Here is a 27,377-nt window from a genome sequence, read left to right as displayed (position 1 = left end):
GGGGTGACCCTGTGACCCTTGCTGCCATGAGGCAGGATGCTCTTGCGGGCTTTCTGCACAGGCTGGCGGGCTCACATGACTCTGTTTAGAAGGATATCAGCCAACAGCTGTGCCACACGGGCTGCAGCCCGTGCTGAGTCATATCTAGTAAAGGTTCTGAGTTCATCCTTAGACGACATGACCAGAAGGATCTGAGAATCAATGATGGAGAATTACCTGAATGAGTATTCCATTTCATTCCTTGGCAGTAAACCTTCAGCTTTGTACAACATAAATATTGACAAAGATATACACAGGCAACCTATTTGAAAGCCTGACTGCATAATTGCATCTAATTGAGAAAAGCGGGATCCGTTTCGGTATGCTAGGTCTTTGTTTGGCTCGGTAACCGATGCTTCTGAGACTCAAAGCATATTCTAGTATAACCGACAGCACAGAAATCCCCACTGATGACTTACTCATTTCAGGGTATTCATAAAATAACCCCAGTTTGCCCGTTGGATACAGATGGTTGTCCCATTCCCATCGTGGGGTGGTCTGTTCTGCTCCCGAAACTGTGGCATCATTAGATTCATGACCCATCTGTCAAACAGATCAAATTATAAAGCAAGATATTATCAGACCAAGGTCATAAAAGTATTACTGACATTTCAAGCTGAACACATCATCTTCCCAAGAATTTAATTTCTTGTTTTCAGGATAAATTTCTTTTTATTGCTGCCTACCTACACTCAAGTATTGTGAAAACTAGTCCTGACTACGTACCTTGTGTTTACCAAAATTGTAACGACTACTACTACTTTATCTCCTACCTCCTTTTCAGGTGGGCACTTTAGCTTTTAGAAGATACCTACCCTCATTTGTTTTTTCCCCCATTTCTCTGCTATTATCCACCATGGCATTTCCAGTTTGTAAATTGTCAGAGAAAATAAGTAAAAGAAAGAAATACAGGGTCGGTGAGCTGGTGATAAGTGCTGCAGAGGAAAATAAAGGAGGGCGAGGAATGTGTGGTAGGGAGGAGTGTGGATGGGGCAAGTGACCTTTGAATAAGGCAAAGACGGAGGCAAAGGGGTGGGCAGAGGGAACAGTGATCACAGGCCTTGAGGTCCCTCACGCTGGACAGACAGCATGGAGGCTGGTGTGGGCCAGAGTGAATAGGAAATAAGTGGTGGTTTTGGGGGGTGGAGCCTTAGAGGCTGCCGTGAGGATGTTCATTTTTCCCTCTGAAGGAATTGTGGAACCATGGAGGATCACTGAGCAGAAAAGTGATACTCTACCGTTGGATCGAACAGGTCCAAGACCCTAATTTCAGCTGAACAAATCAAGGGCCAAAGAAGTGACATGCCACCTCAAATTCAGTGCAGAGCTTGAAAGAAACAGCCTCGACTTGCAGCCCAGTGCTCTGCACCCTTCTGGATGTTGTCCCACAGAGCTGTCTCTAAGGTTAAATTTTTTCCTCACTCAGAGGCTTGTGGGACAACTGAATGCTTCCCCCTTTTTCAAATGGCAATTTGTCCTGAAAGGAATTCGGAGTTGTCAGTGAAACAAGGCATGGACCTGTAGACTACAGAGCTGTTGTTCCTGAAAGCAACAGCTGGCGCGTGGTTTACTCGTGGAGTTCAGCAGAAGAGACAGAGCAACAACAGACAACTTAGCATCTGGCGGAGCTTCGGCTGACTGCACTGCACGTTTGGATGGATTTCAAATTTGGACAGTGAGGCGTCTTCACACGAAAGGCAGGTGTATACATCATACATGCCCACACGTCTGTATGCACACACACGTGGACACACACAGAGTATATGATGTGACTTGTAAAGAGCTTCCCCTGCTAGGTTTCCCACTGCCTCTGATCTCAGCGTTAACCTTTCCCTGGCCATGCTCCCAGGGTTGCTACGAGATTTCTTTGCAATGGAACATGCCCTTCGCTTCACAAACTTTCCCCAATTCTTTCAATGACATTAGGGGAAGAGCAGAGAGCTCTGGGAAGGGGTGGGGATATGGAATCGAGATACCCCTGAATCTGAATCCACACTTCATGGCTTATTTGTTATTTAACTTTATTTACATTCAAAATGCAATTGTTGCAGATCTCAGAAGTTGATTTACACTCACTGCTGTGGCAGAATGTTGCGGTCAGTAGACCCACCACTGGATCCGCTTATTCAACACGTCCTTCCAATAATTCAGATATTACTGTATCACAAATGCCCATTTCTATATTTTGATACCTGCTTTTCAGTATAATTATCTTCCTTCTTTATTCTCTAAATCTTATGATTTTTAAACATTTTTCTGAGAAGTGTTCCAAAGGCACTTTACATATGATAAGTTGATAAAGAGATCCTGGAGTTCAAAACCACATTTAAATCCTGAGATAAACTCAACTGTGCCGTATACATGGATAGGTTTAGTCTGCTTCCTTTGTTACTTGGTTTAGTAATTTTTGTTTCAAACAAGATCCTACTGTATAGCACAGGGAACTACATTCAATAACTTTTAATAGCCTATAGTGGAAAAGTATATGACAAGGAATATATATATATATATATATATATGTATGTATATGTGAATCACTATGCTGTATACCAAGAATTAACACAATATTTTACACCAACTATACTTTCAACAAAAAATGTTGAAATAAAATTGGGAGGTGAAACTTCGACTGCCCAGGCTGCTGTCAAGATGAAACGATTCAAAGCAGGCCAGGTATTAGCAAACCCCCTAACACATCAAAACCCCATATGGGATCTTCTTTTTGAGCAGCACAGGCTAACCAGCTGTGGTCACCTGTAAATAAGGTTGAAGTCACTTAGACCCTTGGCTTGGGAACGCCGTGGCCACCGGGGTGGGGGTCACTGCAGCACCTACGAGAATGACGGGGACAGCCTGCTCCTGACGCCGCTCCCCAGGCCGCAGCCCGGAGCACTGCAGTCAGGTCTGAGTTCCGGCCGGGAGCGCACAGCTCCACAGCCACTCGGAGCCCTGCGGTGCGGGTGGAGCTGGGACCGCGCTCGTCCATCACCCTTCCAGGCACCCAGACTCGGGAGTCCCCTGGGGGAATTTTTCTCTGCCTCATAATTCCTGTCTCAGCCTCTTGTGGAATGCGGTCCATGCCCAACGGAAGCAGGGCTTTAACCCTCCGGGACCCAAATCCATCACGGTTTGGATCCGGGATGTAACTTCCATGTTAACTCACCTGGTGCTCCCTTCTTGTGCTGAACTGCCCTCCCCCGTCGATGACATTAGGTCGTATTAGAAGTCCCGACTTGCTTGTCCTTAGCTAAGACTCTGAGCCTCTTGCTCAGTCTTCCTGACTGGAACCACTCTTCTGTGGCAGAAAAGCTTGGGCTGTCGGCAACCCATCATTGTCCTCGGTCTTTTGGGTTTTCTGTTGGTTTATGGTTCTCATGCAGGGATACCAATTTGCACATGAGAAACACCTGTAGACATTTTAAAAAATACAGACACTGGATCCTCCCCACTCTTCAGCCAAGGCTGGAAGCTTTCTCCCTCTAGCAGTGGTTACACAATAATTTGCTTGGGAATTGACCACACATATTGGCATAATCATGGTAAATTGCCCTTTACTCAGTGCTTCCCACGTGGCATTTTCTACTTCATGTTGTCTTTGTACGTTCATTATCACATTTAATCCCTGAATTATCGATAATCACCTTTTCTTTTGAGGACACTCCTACTTGCTAATCTTGAATACAAGTATCTTTGATTCTCTTAATCTATTTCATTCCTGAGTTTCCTGTTCCTGGATTTAAAGAGTGAATTATGGACACATGTATTTAAGATTCTCTTAATATATCTATCTGACTCATCCTCTAACCAAATCATATCTGGAGAAGAGAGATTTTCTCTTTTAAATATTTGCATTTTCTTACTATATAGTAGTGCGTACACACGGTGGAAAATGTAGAAAGCATATAAAGTAAGAAAATTACAGCCATACATTATCTAAACACCAAAGGACAGTGCTATGTCATGTTGGGCATTTAACCATTTTTCTTAATATTTTATCATAAAATTTCCCTAGGGCAAGTTACTTAACCCTGGAATTGTACTAGACTTTTGTCAAGTACAGAATAACATTCCCAGAAATGACCCCAACATCAAAATAGTACGTGAGGCTGGGAAGGCCATAAGGCACTCAGCTTATTCTCTGAGTCCTACAAAGAATGCTGTTAATTCACTGATTTTACTCATTCGATGCCTGTGAGTCACTCACTCACTCAGCTGGCTCGGACTGAGACCTACTTTATACCAAGTGCCGATCCAAGTGCTGGGGAGACCCCAGAGAGAGCCTGGATCACGGCATCACTGTCCTTCTTCATTTGCTCCCAGAATCCTACTCAACAAACCCACATGGGATTGGGGGGTGGAGGCAGGTGAGATATGGTAAAATTCATTTCATTATGTTCCTTTAGACATATTTAAATAGCATGAAAATAGTCACTAACTTTGATAAGTTTTCTTTTCCCTTCCTATGTATTTTTGAGTATGGGTATAGTTTTGGGGCAGCAAGAGTAATTGATAGATCTTTAGTATGTTAGGATTTTATATGAAAAATTAAGAAGGAAACTGGCACCTTATTCAAAGAGAAGAGGCAGTGAGGAAAACACAAGCCACCCTCAAACTTGGCTACCATTCAGAATTTCTGGTATTCAAAAAAGGGAAACATAATTCAAAATATTTTCCCTAAATATTTTAGCCCAGAGTAGAAATACATGTAGGCAAAGTTCAGCTCACTGGAACCTACAACAATGTGCTTACTTAAGCGAAGGTATAAACAGACCACAGATACTATAATGCATCCTTTACTTTAAACTAGTTAATGTGAGCAAGTTTCATTTCACATGAATTGCTCAGTACCAATTTAGGAAATATATCCTTCTTGATTGGTAAAAATAGCTCACTGATAACCAGATTCAACAAAATTTAGTGTTAAATAATTAACCTATTTCCTTCAGGAAATGCTTTTCGGTAATCTGAGTTAAGTATTTCCTCTATCTGATCTATTTCTTTTCACAGAGAAAAGTAGTATTATTTGCACATGAGCTACTTTTACTCCTCTGGAGAAATCTGACTGTGAGCTCAGGGTAAGAGTTGTCTACTGCACAGTAGGGAAAAAAAAGATTCATTTCACAGCAAAGATCAGAATCTTTTTTTTGAGGGGCATGGTGAGCTGGGGGACAAGGGAAATGCCTTTGTTTAGAGACAGACCACAGTAATCCATCCTGAAGCTGAAAGATGAAGACCTTGTGAAGAAATATGGAAGGACACACTGACACACAAATGTGTTCACTCTGCAAAAACAGAAAGAAGGAAAGAAAAAATAATTTAACTGCCCTATAAAGAGAATGGACAGAAAATTGGTAATAAGGGAGAGTGAAGGAAAGTTAGGGAAGGGAGGAGAAACAGTGAAAGGGAACTTGGATGCGGTGGACAGAATAGCAGGTTTCTGGAGCTTACAATGAAGGATGATAAGAAAAAAAGTAAAGTTTAAAAAAAGTTACAAAGTTTAAAATAGTTTAAAAATTAAAAAATGGAGTTAAAAAATAATTTTTTTTTATAGTGGCATGGAAGATTTTAAAATGATGGAGGTTTTTATTTCAAAATTCAAGTTGTTTGAGTTTCTCCTCCATGCTCCAAACAACAGTAAGAATTGCTTGTGTAATTGGTTTTGGGGGACACCACAGAGAGTGGTGAGCAATGCAGTTAGGTTGGCCAGGAGCAGAATGCTTTTGTGGAAGGCAAGACAGAAGAGAGATCAACAGTTTCATGAGGACAGAAACTCAAAGCCAGAAATTATTTTAAAAAGCTTAGTGTGGTGGGCAGAAAAATGTTCCCCCCCAATATGTCTATGTCCTTATCACCAGAAAATAGGAAGAGGTCAGTTTCCCTTGCAAGGGGGGTCTATGTTTTCAGATGGGGTTAACGTTGCTAACCAGCCTTCTCTAAGAGAGACGAGCTGGATTATAGAGGTGAGCCCATTGTAATCACCAGGGTCATTAAAGTAGGAAGAGGGAGACAGGAGAGGGGAGAGAGGAGAGGAGATTTGACCACAGGATCAGAGTCAGAGGCACACAACCTTGCTGACCTTGAGAGAAGGAAAAGAGGTCACAGGCCAAGAGACGTAGGTGGCCTCTGGAAGCCAGAAAAGTCAAAGATACAGTTTCCCCTGAGGCCTTCAGAAACAGCCGTGCCAATATTTTGACTTCAGCAGGCTCCTGCGTTCAAGAACCCTACAAGGTTAAATTTGTGTTGTTAAGTGGAGACTATTTCTTTTTTCTTCCTACTACCATGTCATTTGGGGATACTTGTTACAACAGAAAGTGAATACACTAAGCTCCTTGAAATGTTCAGAAATTGCAGATAACCCTGGAATGTCCACTTTGATGTGGGATAGGGCTTATGTGAAAATCCAAAGGACAGTGTGACCTTTGCTAACATCTGCTTTTCTCATTTTTAGGAAGAGAACAGTAAGTCAAAACCTCTGTAGTTATTATTTTAGACAAGTGTCTCTTAAAACATTATGTAGCCCTGTGCCTTAGGACACCAAGAGAGTCTCTGTTTTTAGAAGAACATGAATTCCATGAGATAGGGTCCTACATCTGAGTCCCACAGTGGTCTCTTATTGGCAATGAGAACTTGGGCAAATCATTTACCCTCTTTAAGCCACAGGATCTTCATTTGAAAAGGAAGATAAGAATAAGGATTGTTTGGGTGATTAAATTGTACACACACACACACATATATGTACAACATTTAATACAGTGACTAACACATACTAGGCACTCAACAAATTCCTGTTATGGATTTTTAAATGCATGTATAAAAGGAGGAGAAAGTTGCGGGAAGTTGTGGGAAAACTTAGTTCATGGCCCCAAAAAGGGCCATCTCTCAACGGGCTCTGATCAGTCAGTCCCCAGTGATGGGCTAATAAGCAGAAACTATAGCACTTGAGGATTTAATTTAAACATAAAAAGGAAGGAATTTAAACATAATTATTAAACAGGAGGTATGTTTACACTGTTGGCTGGATCATCTTATCTGGAGAGCTTTAATAAGCAGAGAGTCTCCCCTGTTTTAGAGATGGGCATGCAGGAAAATTCCTTGGATGGGTGGGCCGTTCTCACCCCAAGATCACATGACTTAGTACTCACGGAAGTAACACCTCTTGTATGTTATTCCAGATGGACTGTCCTCCCATGATTATTGTCAGCTGCATCATCAGTTCAAGGAGACAGCCACCTGGGTCACACTGGAATATTAGAAAGAAAATCTCATTTAAATTTTAGATAGCTCTAACATGAAATAAAGTCATTATTTTATGCCTAAAAAAATCTAAGGAACAGAGAGTAAAGACACTCTTCATTGGGCAACTAAGAGAAAACATGAAACAGGTTACACTGTCCGAACACAAAGCTGTATTCACACGTCTTCATTTCTGTATTTTCACAGCCAATACACCAGATCTCCAGGATAAGTCACAAATCTGCCATTAAAGAATGTGACGTAGAAACATGAGGAGTAGTAGTTGACAAACTGGAAGAAGAACACCTTCATGGCTAGGTTGTTCCCACAGTCAGTCTGGTCCTTGGGATCTCTGCAGCTAGAATAAAGAAAAGTTAAGTCTGTAAAACTGTGAACAGCTTTGAGACCATAATCAAAGCCACGGACACATGAGTTAACAAGCTAAATATGTATATATATATATATATATACACACAATTCACACTTTTTTCATATAAGCTGTTTTGAATTCCTTAAAATAGCTACTATGTTAATTCCAACTGTACACACTGTTGTAAGAGTTTCTCCCACTATGAATGCAATATCACACAAGGCAAAAAAAAAAACAAAGTCACCCGTTCCTTAAAATTTATAAGCACAACTGTATCCAATGGGCAAGAACTATCCTCTGTCAGTTGTAAGTTGAAAGAAAGCTACTTCTAAACATCCTCCTAAGTGAAATTCTCTTGTCTCCCTGAACGGCAGGAAGGTAGGACTATTGAAGAAAACAAACAAAACACGGGGCAACTTGCTAGAAGCATTTGGGGAACATAAAACATCCTCCTAGTTCAAAATTTGAATTGGTCTTAGTGTTTTCAGAAGATGACCACTGAGCAGAAAACTGGGAGAACGACCCAGCCACATGCAGTGTGTGGGAAGCAGTTAACTAGGGCCGCTAAGCCGCTGGCTGGGATACAAGCCAGAGAGAAGAAACATTTGTTATAGAAGCCACAGCTGATGAGAATGGAGCTACACTAACAGGAACAGCATGGGGGGAGGACACATAACAGTGTGATTACTTGTCCTCTCCGTAACGCACAAGCAAATCTGCCACTGGAACCACGAACCTCTTCCACTTATTTGCAATAGAGAGACTATTTACTTTCAACAATAGGGTACATGATCTAATGTAATTGAAATTATTATTAAGCACTGACATATTTACACAGAGCTTGGACATTCTAAAGCTTTCTTTGTCCCTTTTACTAATGCATAGCTGCAGCTAATTCACTTCTCATATAGGCTAGAGAAAATACGTTTACACTTGAAGTTTTCTAAAGACTGTAATGTACTGGAATTGAAGTGCCTAAAAGATAAAGTCTCTGTTTTGACCTGGTTCTAAAACTGGGGTAGAAATGACTTCAGCTACAGAAGGAGCTTAACAGACTCAGTCATCTTGATTGCCACTTTCTCATATATGGTGTTCAGGGTCACGATGCTGTTAAAACTGATGAGGGAAACAGTGATGGGCGTGGCCCACCTGCACAGTCAGGTACTTCTGGATTGGGTCTCTTCCATTCAGGTTCTTGGGAAGTTCTGCTGAAAATACAATGAACACTGAAAGTCCGTAGACAATGATCCCAATAACTGAAGCAAAGGTCAACAGGACCTGACAACCCAAAAGCCCAGCAGCATAAGGCTCACTAATGATCATATTTTTACACAGAAAACTTGCCCCCAATCTACGCTTAAACAGACAACATGCACGTGCTGTAAACCTCACATAAACCTGAGAAGTGATGTAAATCGCATGTAAATGCCACAAGAGACGTGAATATCAGGCATGTTAAATTTTAGGGGAGGAGGAATGAAGGATGTCAAAAAGAATGAGTGCATCCACTAATGTAACATGCTGACAGCAGGAGCAGCTGTGTGCAGGGCATAAGGAATATATGGGAACTCCACTTTCTGTGAATTTTTCTGTAAACCTAAAACTGCACTAAAGAAGGAAGCCTGTTAAGTATATCTTTAAATGGCTGAAAATGGAGTAACTGGTGGCATGTTCTTTTGGAGACAAGTCTGTGATAGCAGAACCAATGAAAGTATCCCTTCTACATCTATAGAATTATTTAGGTTATGAACTAGTTGTAACCCATGAAGGGGATATGCTTCCTTTCAAGGGAGAACCTATCACTGATTCAGGGGTCAGCAGGTGCTAGCTGTCATCTTCATTCTGAATAGGACCAGTGAAGCTGTGGACATGCCCTGAGGGAAATAGTGGAAGTGACTACAGGTCTCTGCTGATGAAAGCTTCACATGCTTTTCATACTCCTTGAGATCTTAAAATGGCAGGTACTCCTACTCCCTGCATTTGCACAAGATTCATGTCCCTGATCCATTGTAGTTCTGACTGTGTGGACTCAAGGGCAACGGGAGTGTCTGAAGCATAATTTGCACGTGGCTGGTAAGGCTTCAGTTCCTCACTAGGCAGGTATTTTTCTGCCCACTGAAGAATGCACATTAAAGGTACCATTTTTAAACTGTTTTCCTTCCATCTACCTTCTTGGTCATAGTCCAGAAGCATGTACTCAGGGTCCCTGGCTGCTCCTGATGGCTGCCCCAGAGAGAAAGCTACAAAGAATGTGAATTTCAAGACTAGGTGAACCACATCATGTTATTTACAGTAACAGCGGGAGGCTGGCTTGCACCTGCAGGGGAGAGCAGATGGAGTGTTTACAAGCCCCTCCTGGAGCCACACTCCTGCATCTGGATCCCAGCTCCGATGCTAGCTGTGGGGCCTTGTGCAAATTTCTTAACTTCTAGGGGCTTCAATCTCCTCACCCATATAATGGGGGGATAATAATAGCAATTTATAGGACTATTGTGATGAGTCAATGATTTACTAATTGTGAAAACAATTAGAACATTAACCACAGGCATGTGAAAAACTATACCTAATTATTAGCTATGAATATGGTGACCAAAGTCTTAAAAAGGTTTTTTTCTTAGTTTTTAAGCCATCAGTTTGTAGAGAAAGCATTTTATTTTCTCCTCTACTGTCTTTCATCATCCTTTCCTTCACAGTAAGTCTTCATGATTGTGAAAGGAATAACTTTTTGGTGTGTGTGTGATTAAATGTGAAAATTAGTTAAGGCTGTGAAAAATGTATTATACAAGGTATATTAAGCCTTCCTCTCTTGTACAGCACATATAGGCTATTTAAATACTATGCATTTTTAAAAAGTCTGCATAATAATATTTTAATTATGTATTAAGTAAACTTAATAGTTAAGATTCTTTAAATGCTTACTATTGCTTCAGCACACATCTATTTTTCTAAATCCTCACAATCACCCTGTTGGGAAGGTAATATTATATCTCTTTTACAGATGAGGAAATAGAGCCACATGGAGATGATGCAATTTGCCCCAAATGAAGCAACTATTAAGTGAAAGAACTGAAATACTCAAAGAGCCCAAAGACACACTAACTGTAGAGCACTGTCTACTACATGGTCTGTGAAATCAATTGTAATTCATTTCAGAACTTTTACAAACTTGACACATTTCCATTTTTCTTCCAAGCACTTAATGGGTTCAATATTTCTTATGAAAAAGGAAAGCTTTCCATTCTCCTTCCTCAAGTTTCTTCTTATTTATCATCTTTTCTGATCATAATTTTAACATTTGCTCATTAAAGATAATTTGAAAGTACTCAGTACTGGACAGAACTGTTGTCCTGGATTGGTCCCCAGTCTTAGAAGAGGGCCCAGAATTTGCTTTAGGATAAATAACCTCCCTTTTGTTTTTAGTCCTGTGATTTAAGCTCGATTAACCAACTCTTTCTGAAGCACCAGAGGTAGATCTCAGTTGGTTTAAGACAAATAATACCCCTCATTGTATTGGCCTCACACATGATTGGAGAATTGGCAAATAACCCAGTAAGAGCCACTATTATGTGAGGAGATACGTGCTTGTGCCCATGTGAATGATAAGCTTCCTCTATCAAGAGAGGAAGCTGCCAAAGAGACCTCTCTTGGTTTGGATGGATGATCTGGGATGCTGAGTGCCTAGAAGCAGCATGCTGAGACATCATTGGACACAGAATGAAGACAGGACAAGACCAGCCCTTGACATCATCTGGGCTACAGTATCTCTCCTTGACTGAAGCCAGACCTCAGATCTGAGGTTTTCATTTACAGGAACCAATAAATCCCATGCATCCCCAATTTTGGGTGTTGTTTAAACACATTGGAAATTGATTTTGTCACCTACAATGAAAGGACTCCAACTCTGAAAATGAATAAAAAATAAAATAAGGAAAATGCTTCTACCTATAGACATAATTCCTTCAGAAGGGTACATTGTTTGTATATTACAAATCATTTTATATATTAATTTTATTCTCAAGCCTATCGTAAGTGTAACACTTTGACATGTCATAAAATATTTTCATGGACACACTTTTTCATGGCTGCAAACTATTCTACTTTGTGAACGTTTGGAAGAATATTTTGGCTGAGATTTTATATATATATATATATATATATATATATATATATATATATATATATATATACATGTAAAAATATGTCTGTGACTTGCATCCGTACTGACTTTTCCATGCCATTTTGAAATACTTCCTGATTAAAAGTTTTTCAAAGCTGAATTAGTTGATTAAAACATAGGAATATTTTTGACTCTTGATATCAACTGCCAGACTGCTTTCTAAGAAAACTTCAGGAGTACACCAGAAATTAACACAGCATTGTAAATCAACCATACTTCAAAAAAATATCCAGTAACCTAGGCATGGGATTGGTGATCACTGGCATTTCATCCTCATAAACAGAGCTGTGTCACTTGAGATGTGGAAAACTACTTCATTTTGATGTGCACTGAGTGAATTACCATTGGAGTGTGACATATATTTTTCTTTGTGAATGTGTGTTCCTTTTCTCTGCCTTCTATGCTCCTGAGATTTTTTGATGTTACCTTTGAAGTGATCTGAACTCTCTATGTATTGAAGGAATTAGCCCCTTGTTGGATTTGTAAACAAATAACATCCTCTGGTGTTTTGTTTAAAATTAGGATGCTTCTGATGCATGGAAATCTTTGTATACTTTCCTCAGAAACTTACTGTTCATCTAGAGTTTGTGTAAACATCCATATTTATTTCTAGTTTTTTTCTAATTGTGTTACTTTTTAAATGTTTCTGGAATTTATCACAATATATGGTTCACTGTATGATTTCAATCTTTTCTTTTCCCCCCAAGTAGCTAACGAGTGTTCCATTCACTGAATAACCTTTATTTATCTCCCTGATTTGTAATGCCTTCCATCACTTATATTAAATTATTATTGATATCAGAGCCCATATCTGGACTTCCTGTCCTATTTTCTAATCTGGCTATTCTTGAACTACTAAAAGTCTCATTATCTTATTAATTATTATATTACTAATATGATTTTATTCACAATAAACCCCAAATCAATTTTATAACTTCTGATATTTTGGAGATATGATCTTTTAATCTAGAATCATGTGATTAAAGCATCTTTTATATCTTTCAGTAGTTTTTACTTTTATTTTTTGATAGTTCCTACTATCCTTTTCTTAGGTTATTCTTAGACATTTTACCTTGGTTGTTACTCTTGGAAAATTTTAGAAATCTTAATGCCTCCATCTGGTCTCTTAATCAGACCCTGGAGAATCCTAAACCACTGATCTGATTTGAACAAATGAGGTGAAAAGAATAGGGGGAAGCACTGTGAGCAGAAGAGACTGTGGAACCTCCAGAGTGGCGCCCTGCATTGGCTCAGATGTTCTCTGGAAAAAGTTTTCTCTATGAGACTTCATAGTTCCCAGCTTGATTTTCAGTTTTCTCAGGATTTCACATTAGATTTTAAAAAGTCTGTGGCAGGTTCTTACCCAGAAAAAGAGCACTTGCACAAAGGGTTATATTTATAAACTTTCCCCAGGTGGTAAATGGAAAACTCTCTTCTTCCTAATTAAAAAAACAAGTTAAGTCAATCAAGGGATTACACCAATGAAATGACTTTTCTCCTAATTGGTCAATAAATCCTAAACATAATTTAAAAAAAATAATTTTCAGACATAGCCTCATTATTTGTAATTGCATGGGTTTTTTCCTTTTTTTTGTTCTTTTCTTTTCCGTTAACGATGTCAAACAAACAACGAAATACGTACAGTGTTCATTTTAATACTATTTTTTGAAAATGCATATGTGAACAGTAAACTATTTCCCTGCCATGGTCTGAGCTTGGGGGTGTGGGTACCGGACGAGGCCTGAGCTTGCCTTAGATTTCAGAAGTGACGGTAGTGACAGCATAGAGTCCGTGCAGGACAGAATGTTTCACAGGTGTCGGCAGCTAACTGGTCTCCACTGTGTGTTTCTTGGTTGAGCTTTATGTGTTAATTAGCTACAACTATGAAGTTTTAGAGTTTACATTTTAGAGTTTATATTTCGAATATTTTTAAGAGATGAAATCAGTAAGAATCAAGGTTTACCTGGATTATAAAAACAGATATAGTATAATAATAGCTGTCCCTAAGTACATGGCCCTTCCTCTGTGCCAGGAAGTCTTCCAAGTAGATTCTGTACATTACTTCGACCCGTCATTGCCACAGTCATGAAGAAGCAACACTCTTATTCTTATTTTATAGGAAACTATGGCACAGAGAAGTTAAGTTGTCCAAGATCACTCAGGAAGCAAGCTGCTGTGTTCAAATATGAATTTAGGCAACTTCATTCCCAAGCTCTCACTACCACAACGCTGGCCTCTCTAAACAATGGAGCATACTTTCGCAAGTAAAGTAAAATGCTTCAATTAAAAAACTAAACAAAAAAATATTAGGCAATTTTTTAAAAAAGGAAGTACGATAAAGTGAAATGAGTTTTCATCTTCAATTTTTCAACAAGCATGTTCTAATGAAAATTTAAACTTATTAGCTGGCAATTTTAAATTTAAAATTGGCAGTTTAAATGACCAAAAAACTTTTCTTCAGTATTTTTTGTATGCTGCCAATATGATACGTTTTTGTTTTTCAGGACTCAAAAGCATTATGAACATCTAATTTTGTCTAAGTTTCAGCTTTCAACTCTGAATGTACAGTCTTTTACCAACATATGCTTTGACCCCCATCTTCAATTGTAAACAATGGGAAATATTCATAATGGGGATTATTAGAAGCTTATTACATTGTAAAAGACAAATGTCACTTTCTATTGGTAGCTGAACCTCATTTTTTTCCATTTATAAAAAGAGGAGTTTTACCTGCTCCCTCCAGAACTTTTCAGTGCCAACATTCTGTAGATCTGTGATTCAATTTATTAAATCTATAGTTGGAGACATTTTCAGATGCTCCTAGTAAAAGCATTTTCTTTCCAAGAGTTATTCATGTTCACAACATACAGTCCTGCTGCTGCTGACTGCAAGTACCATCAGCTCTAAATTATCTCAGCTGATGGAAAGAAGCAATAATACAGATGACTCAAAAAATCATCTTTTCATAGCTCTGGAACGTTGATACAAAGATATATAGTTTTATTTTTTTAATTTTGCAGCAGGAGTGGCAGCAATAAATTTACATTTCCAATTATATAAAATGCCTAGCTCAAACACTGCTCAAACACTGATGGCATCTCAACAAATGTTTCCCTGCTTCTCCTACCCTTTCTCTGACTTTAGGATGAGAGTCATGCTGCTTTGTGCACATCCCAACCGGAAGTGGGAGCAGTGACCGGGACTTAGTTAAAGACAAAGGGGCACCTAGTCTACGATGAAAAGGAGGCGGCAATAATGAAGGCACATGTGAAAAAATGGGAGTCAACTATAAAAACCAATGTGTCTTTCCTCCTACATCTATGTCATAGCAGCTAATTTATATTTTGCATTTATTTATTGGTGTTATGAAAGGATAAAAGTCAATGCCTCTTTTCTTGTACACTTATACAAGACTTTTTCTTTTCCCCCTTTTTACTGTTACTATGAATGAAGGACCACACTTCTCTTCTGTGTACACCATTCCAGTCAGTGCTCCTTCAACTTGGCTGCACATTAGAATAACCAGAGGAGCTTTAAAAACTTCCCTATGCCAGAATGCACCAAAGGCCACTAAGTACCATCCGAGTTAGCAGTGATGGAATCCAGGCACCAACATTTTTTAAGGTAGCCTGGTGATTCCAGCATGCAGCCAAGGCTGACAAGCCCAGAAGTAAACAGACTAAAGTGCATCTAAACAGCGCCCGCTTTTCCTGGGTAATCTCATCTGTCTCCACTTGGGGACACCGCGCCTCCTATTCTGGCTGGACTTGTTCTTCCTGTTCAAACGTGTCCCATTTTTACTCAAGTTCTGCCTGGCGCCGCTTCCAGAACTCCAGAAGTAAGGTGACTAACAGAGAGAGAGAACAGCAGAATGTGGATCTTCAGTGATGACTGATGCTTCAGAAACCAGTACTTAATATTTATTACCGTTAACACTTTGGTAAACGGTTAATAAAATCACATTTTTTTATAGGCGATACTAAAGAGAAACATGAGTTAATGCCTTTTTTTAAGAAAAAAGAAAATGTAGATTATTTATTGAACTTTTGGAAACAGACTAGCTCTCTAGCTCAAGAAAAAGTTATTAACGTGATGGTCAGACGCAGGTGACTGTGTCTGATGCTAAAGTACCTGCTACCAGCACATTATGCCCACTAAAAACACAAATATCAGGGGGATGGTTATAGCTCAGTGGTAGAGCACGTGCTAAGCATGTACAAGGTCCTGGGTTCAACCCCAGTACCTCCATTAAAAAAGAAAATTAAAAAAAAGTATAATTAACTGTCACAATTTAAAAGCAGTGCACGGTCCACCCTCCAAGCCTTCTCCTCACATCCCTGTCTCTTCTGTCCAAAGGACCTGAGGGTGGGGAAGGGGATAACAATGCTTTAGTAACCCTTGCATTTCTATTTTCCACCACCCCAGTCACACAAAATTAAAATAATATTCTTAAATATGGAAAACTGCCATTTTCCTCAATCTTCGGTAAAGTAATTTTTAGAAATCGTCAATCTGTTTTAAGACTCGTAACTTCAAATAGTAGACAAAAACAACATGAAATGTTTATTGAAAAATGTGGCTTCAGGGTAAATCCCCTAAGCCCTTCTTCCAACCAGACTGTTACCCCTAGGCCCTAACTCTAGAGAAATTCCAGAATAACCACTGTTCCCTCCACCATTATACCTGAGTCTCTACCATGCTCTGAGAATAAAGAGAAAAAAGACACAGTCCCTGCTTCCGGGAGCTCCTAGGTGCACAGGACTCATCGTGAAATGATGGCTGAGGAGGCGTGTTAAGACGGCTTGGATAACAGTCAGCAGTGGGTGCTCGGGGCAGAGACCCGGAACTTTAGCCAACGCTCTCCCAGAGGAGGGAACCACTGTGGTGATTTCTGAGATGCCCTAGAAGTGATCAGGTGAAGTTATAACGTTAAGGCCATTTCTCCCTGGGGAGCTGCACATGCAAAGGAGGGAGGCCAAAGAGAGCCAGGTCACTTCCAGGAACTGCAAATAGTCTAGAAGTGAGAACAGGGTGTGGGAGGCAGGTGAGGCAACCAGGTGGAGAGATCACAGGTGCACATCACACAGGACTCTGTGTGCCTCCAAGGTAAAGGAGACATGCAAAGTGATCTAGAAAGAAAAAAGATAGAGGCAGGGAGACCTATTGGCAGGTTCATGTGAAGGCCTGCTGAGGCCCCGCTAGGAGGAGAGAGAAGAAAACATTTTAGCAGGTGGACGGATTGGCCACAGATGTGATGGAAGGGCAGGAAGAGGTCAAAGATGCCGGCCAGCTTTCTGGCTTTGGCAGTGTCCTAAATTATAGTGCCATTTCCTAAAACAAGAAGGGCAGGAAGAGGAGCAAGTCGTGAGAGGAGACAACTGATTCAGTTCTGGCTGGGTGCCTGTGGGCTCCAGGAGAGATGTCCAATAGGCAAATAAAAGTCTAGAAATCAGGAGAAAGTTCTAGGCTGAGCCAAGTAGTTTTCCTGCTTCAAGAGGCTAATGGTTGTGAGTGGACAAGCTCACGAGAAGAGATGTAGAGGGGTAGCTCTCACCGTCCTGCACATGGGAAGCATCTGGGAGCCTTTAAAACATAGTGCGCCCCAGCCTGGTGTGGGGCCTTTGTACTGTTTATTGTTTTTTAAATACTTTCCTTTTTTGGGGGGGTAGTTAGATTTATTTATTTTAATGGAGGTACTTGGAATTGAACCCAGGACCTCTTGCATGCTAAGCAAGTGCTCAGCCACTGAGCCATACCCTCCCCACCATTTTTTTGTTTTTAGACATTAGCTCTACTGAGCAGTCAGGGTTGAGAATCAACCTGTAGAGAGCAGAGAGCCTTGGGGTAGAGATCAAGGAGAAGCTTCCCAGAGCCCTGCAGACCCCAGCAAGGGCAGCCGGAGATGCAGGGAGCCTCGGATGGGCTGTGAGGAACGTGAACTCAACACTCCCCAATGACAAACATGTTTCAAGCACCCACTTCCCAGCAGTGTTTCTTCTGAGTTTACTACTTTTCCAGTAATACTGGGTGAGAATAGAAATAATCTGGACAAAGGGATCAAATTCAAATGCTCGTTCTGACCATTCTTAGCTGCGTGATTACTGATTAAAAGGTTACCGGTCTGCCACGTGTAAACTGGGGGACCTAGAACCGTGCTCGTGGGCTGCTGTGAGCGTAAAGAAATGACAACTATAAAGGCACTCCTGACTCTCAGAGGTAATTGCTACTATTGTCCCCATTTGGGACACCAAGAAACAGAGTCACAGAAAGCTTCAAACATTTGCCCAAGATGAAGGTTAGTGTCTGGAATCAAGCCAATGACTTCGTGGATCCAGAGCCCAGGATCTTCTTACGAATAACACGGCACTGCCCAGGTTCCCTGCTCCAAAACCCGCCTCCTTTTGGCTCAGTTCCATGGGCCCTGCGCTGCACAGATGTCGTCACTGCCTGCCTGCCCGCCCGGTGTCTGACCCCGACACTGCTCCCTCCATCTCACACACTGCTTCCTTGGGCACACCAACCCTCACGAGGCCATTGCTTTGGGTACTCGGATGTTTACACGGAAACGCAGGTGGCAGCCCAGCTTTTTGCTATAGATGCTGCTGTCAGTGGAGGCAAAGAGCTCACAGTTGGTGGCGGAGGCCACTTCTGGTATCCTCCTTGGCTGGAGAGCTGGATGGAATCCAGTTTCCCTCTGCAACTTAGACATCCAGCATGAGAGTTATGTAAGGCCATCTGGCCTCTCAACATAGAAATGATGCCCCCGCAGTCGTACTTAATATTGTAATCTCCTGGCTCCACCAGGGAGCAGAGGCCATGGCCTGTTGTCCAACAAGTTTTGTTTCTTTACACGACAGCTACAATGGGGTGAGTAAACACCGGACCAGAAAATCTACAAAGCCCTCGTGTACTATTTCCTGACACTTGCAGGTCACCCAAATACCCCAGATCCTCCAAGTAAACAACTAGTAAGAGGAACTGAGCTGGCTCGTCTGTCAGATCCCTGATGGCAGGACGGATTTGTCCTCTCCTGCTCTCGGGATCATCGGTTCTCCTTCTGTGTGCCCTTCCCCGATTGAAGGAGACTGTTCTTTGTTTATGGGCTATGGAGTATTTGTGGCTGTCTGACGAGAACCTTCGAAACTAGAGCTCTTGGTGAGAATGGAAGCATGGCACCCACGTCTCATGAGCTCAGCTACCGAACAGCCTCATCTAGCCAAGACTGTGGCCAACACCAGGGGTCCACGCTGTTGAGTGTTGGGTCTGGAGAGCAATGCCTCCACCACTGAGAAGCTGCCCCACCACTTGTGCCCATGTCCCCATCCAGGGGGAGGTGACGCATCCATGGGGTGAAAGCCTTGAGGGCACTAGGTGACTGTGGACCAAGCTGTGACTGGCTGGTCCTGCCCCCCAAGTGACCCATGTTACCCTCACATGCAGAAAATCCCCAAAGAGACCCCTGCTTGAGGGAATGGGTCACCTATAAGCCAACTGTCCTCGGGCCACCTAAGAAGCAACACAGTATACACAGTGAGCCACCCACTCACTACAGTATCCAAGGCTCACAGTTCCCTCATGTGACACCATGTACCCCCAGCAAAAAGAAGACCGTTACTTTGTAATTGACTTGAGAATTCTACTGAAAACACTGCCTTCCACCTTCCACTTATGAAGTTCTTTCCACTGTGTCCCCTGCTCTGCAATTGTGCAATCAGTCCAGAGCTCCCTCATGAGAAAGGGAGGAAGGGGCCGGGCAAATCCAATAAAGGAATGGCACAGCCTTTAGCACCAAGATGGTGGAAAAGTCAACTCCCAGTAGATCTTGAGCTTCAATACACACTCACCGAAATACAGCAGGATGTTAAATGGCACTCCCACAGGTCCCAGGACAGGTTCAAGGCTGACCATAAAATGTCAAAGGGTGAGTGGTGGCCCAATTTCTGGGAATCCCAACACCTTTCCCAAAGCAGTTGGAATATTCCTCCCACTTATTAGCATATGAAGATACTGAGTGCATAAAATCTAACAATCCCACACCTCGTGGTTGCTCTCTCTGCTGAGATAGACAGCCCACACACTGTCTGTAGAGTGTGTATCTACTTTTACTTTAAACTGGAGCACCCAACCCCCATGCCTCATGGCCTTTCTGTTGCCTTCTGAAACAGCCCACTCTGTCTATGGTGTATATATCTCTTTGAATAAATCTACTTTAACTGAACTGTGGCTCTCGAATTCGTTGCTGGGCAAACCAAGGACCCACACTTGGTGAGGTGCATCCCAGGGACCCAAATACGACCTGGGATATGGCCATCCTCTCCCCCACATTTTCCTGTATCATACATTCCTTCCCAAAGGATCTCACCTTGTGCACTCCAAAATAGACAGCACTCATGTGTCCTGACCAGGATCTGCTCCTGTGTGTATCATTTCTTATTTCCACTAGAACATCAACTTCAGGAGGACAAGGATTTGGTTCTGTTCACAAAGGAAGCACCAGCACATCACAGGTGCTGGAGAAGTATTAGCTGAATGAATGAGCTGTGGGAAGTCCTGGGATTTCCACCTGGAACTCCTAGCCTCTTGGGTCCCAGCTGACTACAGGTGCTCCCTGCTACTCATGGCTGACCTCTTGCCACCACTCTCTGCTCTGCCATCACCTGAGCTGGGATGAGCTGAGATGGGCACACACCCCGGAGAGCATGGCGCATGTTTCATGCCGTTACAACACACTCGCCCCTTGACTGTTAGAGGTTACTTAGGGTGGACAAACTGAAGGCAGCACCATGTGCACCGCCCTACCCCACAACTCACTTGAAGCACCAGGACTGCACACAGGGGAAACGCTGGCCCTTTGCAACCTAAGGAGAGGGACTATGGGTGAGAAGAGGGTCTCTGTCAACTAACAGTCTCTTTACAAGCCCAGTCTTAGGAAAGCTCTTTAAAGATACTTTTTGTATCATCCTTGTGTTTCTGTAATCCCTCTAGATTTTGTCATTTTAATCTACACATCAGAAATACAGATATTCTTGAAATCTCTATTGATTTTCAATGAAGAAAATCCTCAATTTCCTACACTGCTAAGAAAATTACTGCACTTTATTTAAAAAAAGCAGCTTCCTTTCATGACTTCCTATCTTCAAACACCTAATTTCACAAGAATCAGTGAAGCAGGACATGAAAATCATGCTATGCTTTATCACCTACAGGTGGGCAGGGATGAAATGAATGAGTACTGATCTCATGAGACGGGTGAGGGTGAGGAAGGACCAAGGATGAGAAACCAACATTTTCTAACCCATTTCTCTTTTTCAGAGTCCCAGACAAAACAGTGTGATTGTATCAACTAAAACAAGAATATCTGCACCCTTCAAAATGCACGCTACAACTTTACTACTACACACGGCACTCTGTCACTGACCTAAAGGCTGATGACAGCCAAGAAATTTGCAGGGATCTTATTCTGTGCTCATCCCTTTTTGTCTTTGGAACCTCAGGATATTTGCCTCCTCTCCCTGAGTGTCATTTTCCTCATCCTTCTAATGGGAGTGTAACAGTCATTCATTTGCTCAGGGTCTATTCGACAACTGGAGACGGCTTATGAAAACAACAACAAAAAAAGCAAAACAGCAATTCTGATCTGTGCTGTCTTCCTCCTCCTCCCTGAACATGAATGGCATCTTTCACTGAATCCCGAACTTAAGGAGTAGTTCTGATGAGGAAGTCACAGGACTGCCGTGTAACTGAGAAATGACCTGGTGTAAAAGAATGAATTGCCAGCAAATCCTCAAAACCCATAAGGGTGGAAACCCTGGGAGCTACAGGCATGGGTGGGAGTTCCTTAGTACCCCATTTCACAAATGGGGAGAATTTTGCAGGATCCATGAAAGACACAGATAGCCCAGTAAAACCACACCATGTTTTGGAGTACACCAGGGCCACGTCGATGCTGACCTGTACTTCTTCGTGTCCCAGAGCAAGGGCCCTGGGCAGGGGTGACTGTGCTTGAGGCTGGACAAGAACTTTCTGTTCTGTCTCTATTGCTTTATCTCTTCCTGCAATAAAACAACTGGTAGGACTCTGGTGGGGAGCAATATACCCACATTCTCTGGCAAGCCACACACCAGGCAGCTCTAGCTGATCTGAGAGAGGACTCTTCAATGAACATATATACATCAAAGTCAGGCAGAAGGCTGCCTGTGACCTTGGGAATCCAAACCAGCTTGTCCTCTTAATCAGGATATTAGACATCTAAAGAAAGTGTGCACCAGATGAAGACGATGCATTAGACAGCGTTGGTGGTTATGGCCAGCAGTATCTAAGGACAAGTCATGCTCTGGCAGATGGGAGCATTTTGGTTGCTTTCAGAGTTTGCTACTGAAGGGCTGGGACATTTCATTGGGCCTTGAATCTCCAGACCTCTTTACTCACAAAGGCAGACAAGTTAGGTGAGCCAGCTCAGCCTTTATTCCAACTTCCTAACCAAAATGCTATGAGGTTGAAAATATATTTCTCAGACTCTTCTGCAGCAAGGGTTCCAGATGTGGCTTTAAAAATGCCCATCAGAGATTGAGATTTACAAATATTAACTACTATATATAAAAATAGCTAAAAAAACTAAATTTCTTCTGTATAGCACAGGGAACTATATTTAATATCTTGTAATAACTTTTAATGAAAAATAATATGGAAAGGAATTCATACATATATATGTGTATATGAATGACTGGAACATTGTGCTGTACATCAGAAATTGACACATTGTAACTGACTATACTTCAAATAAAATATATATATATATATATATATATATATATATATATATATATAATGCCCATCAGCAGCTTCTGAGTGTCACTTAAAGCAGAAACCCAGATGAATGGAGGCAAAGGTGGGTGGAGGAGCTACGTTATTTTGCTGGGGTGGATGCAGCGGGCCTGGCAGAGATCTAGAAGGAATGCTCACAACAGCCACTTACTGATCTGCAAGTGAGTTTTGGTAATAGCTTCCTGAAATCCTCCCCACCCCTCCTGATGAGCCAGGTGTCTGGCGTTTCTCTGGAAATCACTAGGCACAGCCTGGGACTCAAAGGTAAAAATTAAAAACTGCAGTAAGGTAGCGAAGAGGCTGGCAGGACGTGTTGGACAAAAGTAGGTCAGAATCAACAAAGAATGGGGAGGGGATACAACGTGGGCTGAGGACCCTGACTACAGTTGTGGATTGTCTGTGTTAAGGACTCTGAGTCAGTATGAGTAGATGGATTGGTGTGGGCTAAAATGGTGGCCATTGTTCAGATAAATATGTGATTTGGACTTTATTAATTAGAGGAGGGATTTTTTTCCCCCTTCAACATTGATCATTCCTAGGGAGCAGAAAAATACTCTGCCACACAACATCTAAGTGCAAAAGAGATGCTACGGGATGGTGGTGGTGTGAAAAATTTCAGTCCCGCAGTTCCAAGATTTCCTTAATGAGGTTCACAGCAGTTGGTACTTAAAATAAAATAAGGTACTTATAATAAAGACATCATCATATGTACATATCCTTAAAGATACACATATGGTGCTATAAGTGGGCCTGAAATGTGTTCTACATTCTAAAATCCGATGAAATAAAATCAGTAGCTCAATATGCCTCTCGGCTCTAAAAACATGATGTAGCTAATGATCACAGAAAACAAGATCAGCTAGTAAATTTGAAATTTGTCTTTTCCAGTGTCAAAGATAATATTTTTTGCTTTACTTAAAAAGCATTTTTTTAATTAGGACTGTCAGTGTCCATTGGTATATGGGGTTCAGTAGATATATTCAGATGTTCTAGACAGTGAATCAGAGCAAAGACTGAGGTTTAGACAGTAGTTAAATGCTTCACCCGTGTAATCAGCATCCACATATTGCTATACTGAAAATCCTTAAAACTGAGAACTTCATTAAAACAACTAAAAGAAAGGGAAAAAAATAGCCACAGACTAGTGTAAGATTCGTAACGTGTAAAAATGACAAAGGGCTATTCATGAGCATATTCTTAAAAACCCCTACACTTTAATAAGTAAAACAACAAACGGACAACAGGTTGCACACTTCTCACTGTAGGAGAAGCCATGCAGATGGACTCTTATGTGAATGGGGCTGGAGATGTAGAATTAGTTACTCTTGAAAGTAACTCAGTTAAAAACAAATGCAAATGGGATACACTTCTACAATATCTGAGTAAAAATCTTGGAAAACTTACTCCTCTGTTAAGCAATGACAATGGCAAAATTTGTTAAAATTAACCTCTGCAGAACTCTGGAAATTTAACCAAGGCTTCCAGCAGTAAGGAGAATGTTTATTTGAGAAAAAATAACAGCTAAATCTCCATAAAGATAGTCAGTTTTGTCATATCGTAACTTGAACTACCCCCATCCCCGTATCCTCACCTAAATGGTGGCCTTTAAAAGCAACAGTCTCACAATCAAGGAAGGGGCAGAAGTGATTTGAAGTTACCCAAAAAATCCGCCCCCAGAGAGCTGTCACTAATTCACCTATCTCAAACTCATGCTGTGCAAACAGCCTGTCCCCAGAGTGTTTGTGGAAAACAATCAGCAGTGAGTAACTTTACAACTGCATGAAGCAGTGGTACCAGTACAGGCTAATTAGATGCTGACTAGGAAACTTAGAAGGCAAAATTGACTATTGAGACTTTCTGGGGGTGGAGGTAGGGTTAAATAGCTCCAAAAAATTCTGAGAATTGTAGAAGTCCGTACACATGTGTGGCATATGGCAAGGAAAGATCTGAGAAAATCTTAAGCCTTCAACTCTGGCTGAACTTGAGGTTCTGCATAAGCAAGAACTAAAGGCTACAGAATAGCTGCAGACTGCCTGCCGGTGCTGAGGCCATCCCTCAGCACGCAGGCACACAGCCACCTGGCAACAGCTCAAACGATTGGCTCCAGGCATTGAAAGAATTCACTGTCCAATCATTATTACAGTGATGACAACTAGGCTTTCTGCACACATACAGATCTCATGGCCATGCATGATAAAGAATACAGACTTTATAGAATTTGTTCAGGAAAGTAACTAAATAAATATCTGCAGCAGCAATGACAATGGAAACAATGATAAACCCTGGAGATGAGGAAAATCTGGCTTTCAGATCTGCCATATTGTAATATTTTAAATGTCCAGTTTTCAACAGAAAATTACAAGATGTACAAAGAAACAGAAAAGTTTGGCCATAACACAGGGGAGAAAGTAGTCAATAGAAACTCCCTGAGGAAACCCAGACACTGGACTTACGAGACAAAGACATAAATAAGGAATTACACATATGATCAAAGAGCTAACCGAAACCATGCCTAAAGAATTTAAGTATGTGAACATCTCATTGTACAGAGAATATCAATAGATAAAATTTACATTAAAAACCAACTGGACATTCTAGAGATACAAATATAATGACTAAAATGAAAAATTCAATAAGAGATTTCTCTGTAGATATGAACTTGTTGAAGAAAATGTCAGTTAATTTAAAACTACTGAGATTATCCAGTCTGTGGAACAGAAAGAAAAAGGAATGAAAAAAAATGAACACTGTGTCAGAGATAGGTTGGACACCATCAACAATACCAATACACATATAATGTGAGCGCCAGAAGGAAGGAGAGAAAAAAAGGGGTAGAAAAAGTATATAAAGAAATAATGGCTGAAAACTTCCCAAATTTGATGAAAACATTAATTTGTACATCCCAGCAGCTCAACAAACTCCACGTGGTATGAACGTAGAGACATCGAAAATAGGCACATCAGACTAAGTGTGTCAAAAGAGAAGAACAAAGAATCTTGACAGCAGAAAGAGGAAAGAGGCTCAACATATTCAAAGGCTCCTCAGTAAGACAGTTGATTTCTCATCAAAAACCATGGAGACCAGAAGGCAGTGGGATGGTATCGTCAAAGTGATAAAAGGAAAATACTGTCACCAAGTATTTTATAGCCAACAAAATGATTCTTCAAAAAAAAAAAAGAAGAAATTAACACATTCCTACAAAATCTGAAAGGATCAATTGCTAGCAGGCCTGCCCTACAAGAAATACTAAGGATAGTCCAGCAGGTGTAAATGAAAAGACACTCACCTGAAAAATAAAGAGCACTACTACATGAGTAAGAAAATAAAACAGTATAAATACAGTATTACATGTACGTGTTTTCTTCTATTTGATGTAAAAGACAACTACATAAAACAATACTTATGAAACAGTGTAGTAGCACTTATAAATGCATAAAGGTGTAACTTGTATGACAGTGACAGCATGAGGAGGGGGAGGGAAAAGATTGATATCAAAGCAAAGTTTTTGTGTACTATTGAAATTAAGTTGGCATTCATGTGAACTAGATTGCTTTAAAACAATATGTTAATAATAATCTCCAGGGCAATGGAGGAGAAGGAGCAGGAGGAAGAGAAGGAGGAGGAGGAGAAGAAAAAGATAAAATAAACAACAAATTAAAATGGCACACTTGAAAATGCCTACTTTGTACAAAAAGTGTAGTAATAGAGCATTGGGGAAATAAAAAGTCATATAGAAAGCAGATAGCAGATGTAACTTCAACCTGATAAGAAATTACATTAATGTAAATGAATTAAATATTCTAATCAAAATAGTAAAGGCAGAAATAAATGGAATACGGAATAGATGAATAACAGAGAATAATCAACAAAAAGAAAAGTTGGTTCTTTGAAAAGATCAAGAAAATTGACAAATTTTTAGCTAGTACTGAAGAAAAAAAGAGAGAAGGTTCAAATTACTAAGATGAGAAATTAAAGGAAGGATGTCACTACTGCCCTAACAAAAATAACAAGGAATATAAGGGAATACCATGAATAATTGTATAGCCAATAAATGAGATAATCTAGATGAAATGGATAAATTCCTAGAAGGATATGTGACTAAATCTAATTCAACGAGAGATAGAAAACTCAAATAATCCTACAATAAGTAGTGACTGAAACAGTAATCCAAAACATTCCCACAAGGAAATGCTAGGCCAGTATGGCTTTGCTGGTGAATTCCATCAACTACTTAAAGAAAAAACAAAAACAAAAAACAAACAAACAAAAAAATGCTTCACAAACTCGTCTAAAAATAAAGAGGTGGGCACACTTCCCAATTCATTCAATGACACGAGTATCACACTGATACCAAAACCAGACAAAGGCATCACAAGAAAACTAAAGACTATCTCTTATGGATATAAATGCAAAAGTCCTCAACAGAATAAAAGCAAATCCAATCCATTAACATATAAAATAGACCACAATTCAGTGGGATGTATCCAGGTATGCAAAGGCACTTCAACATACAAAAGTCAATTCATGTAATATGCCATATTAATAGAATAATAGATAAAAACTAGGAATAGAAGAGAACTTCCTCAACTTGACAGAGAACATCTATGAAAAACCTGGAGCAAAGATCATACATAATGGTGAAAGACTGAATTATTTCCTCCCAAAATCAACATTGTACTAGAGGTTCTAGTCAAAGCAAACAGACAAAGAAAATAAAGCCTCTAGATTAGAAAG

The 27,377-nt window shown here is 40.7% G+C and overlaps 1 long non-coding RNA gene across 2 annotated transcripts in view; it reads right to left on the bottom strand.

Annotated features, from left to right (window-relative positions):
- LOC141579495 (uncharacterized) overlaps nucleotides 1-27,377 on the bottom strand; it is a 47,129-nt gene that overhangs the window by 7,066 nt on the left and 12,686 nt on the right. The window contains exons 3-5 of one of the 2 annotated variants that reach the window (XR_012511039.1): nucleotides 7,182-7,279; nucleotides 3,203-3,446; nucleotides 459-582 (exon numbers count right to left, since the gene is read on the bottom strand). This is a non-coding gene — a long non-coding RNA (uncharacterized LOC141579495). The remainder of the gene's footprint in view (nucleotides 1-458; nucleotides 583-3,202; nucleotides 3,447-7,181; nucleotides 7,280-27,377) is intronic. The other variant, XR_012511040.1, reaches the window with a different exon arrangement.

The sequence above is a fragment of the Camelus bactrianus genome, chromosome 12 (assembly GCF_048773025.1).
Source record: "Camelus bactrianus isolate YW-2024 breed Bactrian camel chromosome 12, ASM4877302v1, whole genome shotgun sequence".
Classification (NCBI taxonomy): Eukaryota; Metazoa; Chordata; class Mammalia; order Artiodactyla; family Camelidae; genus Camelus; species Camelus bactrianus.
The sequence above is the reverse complement of the archived record's forward strand: the minus strand, read 5'-3'. Positions and strand labels throughout refer to the sequence as shown.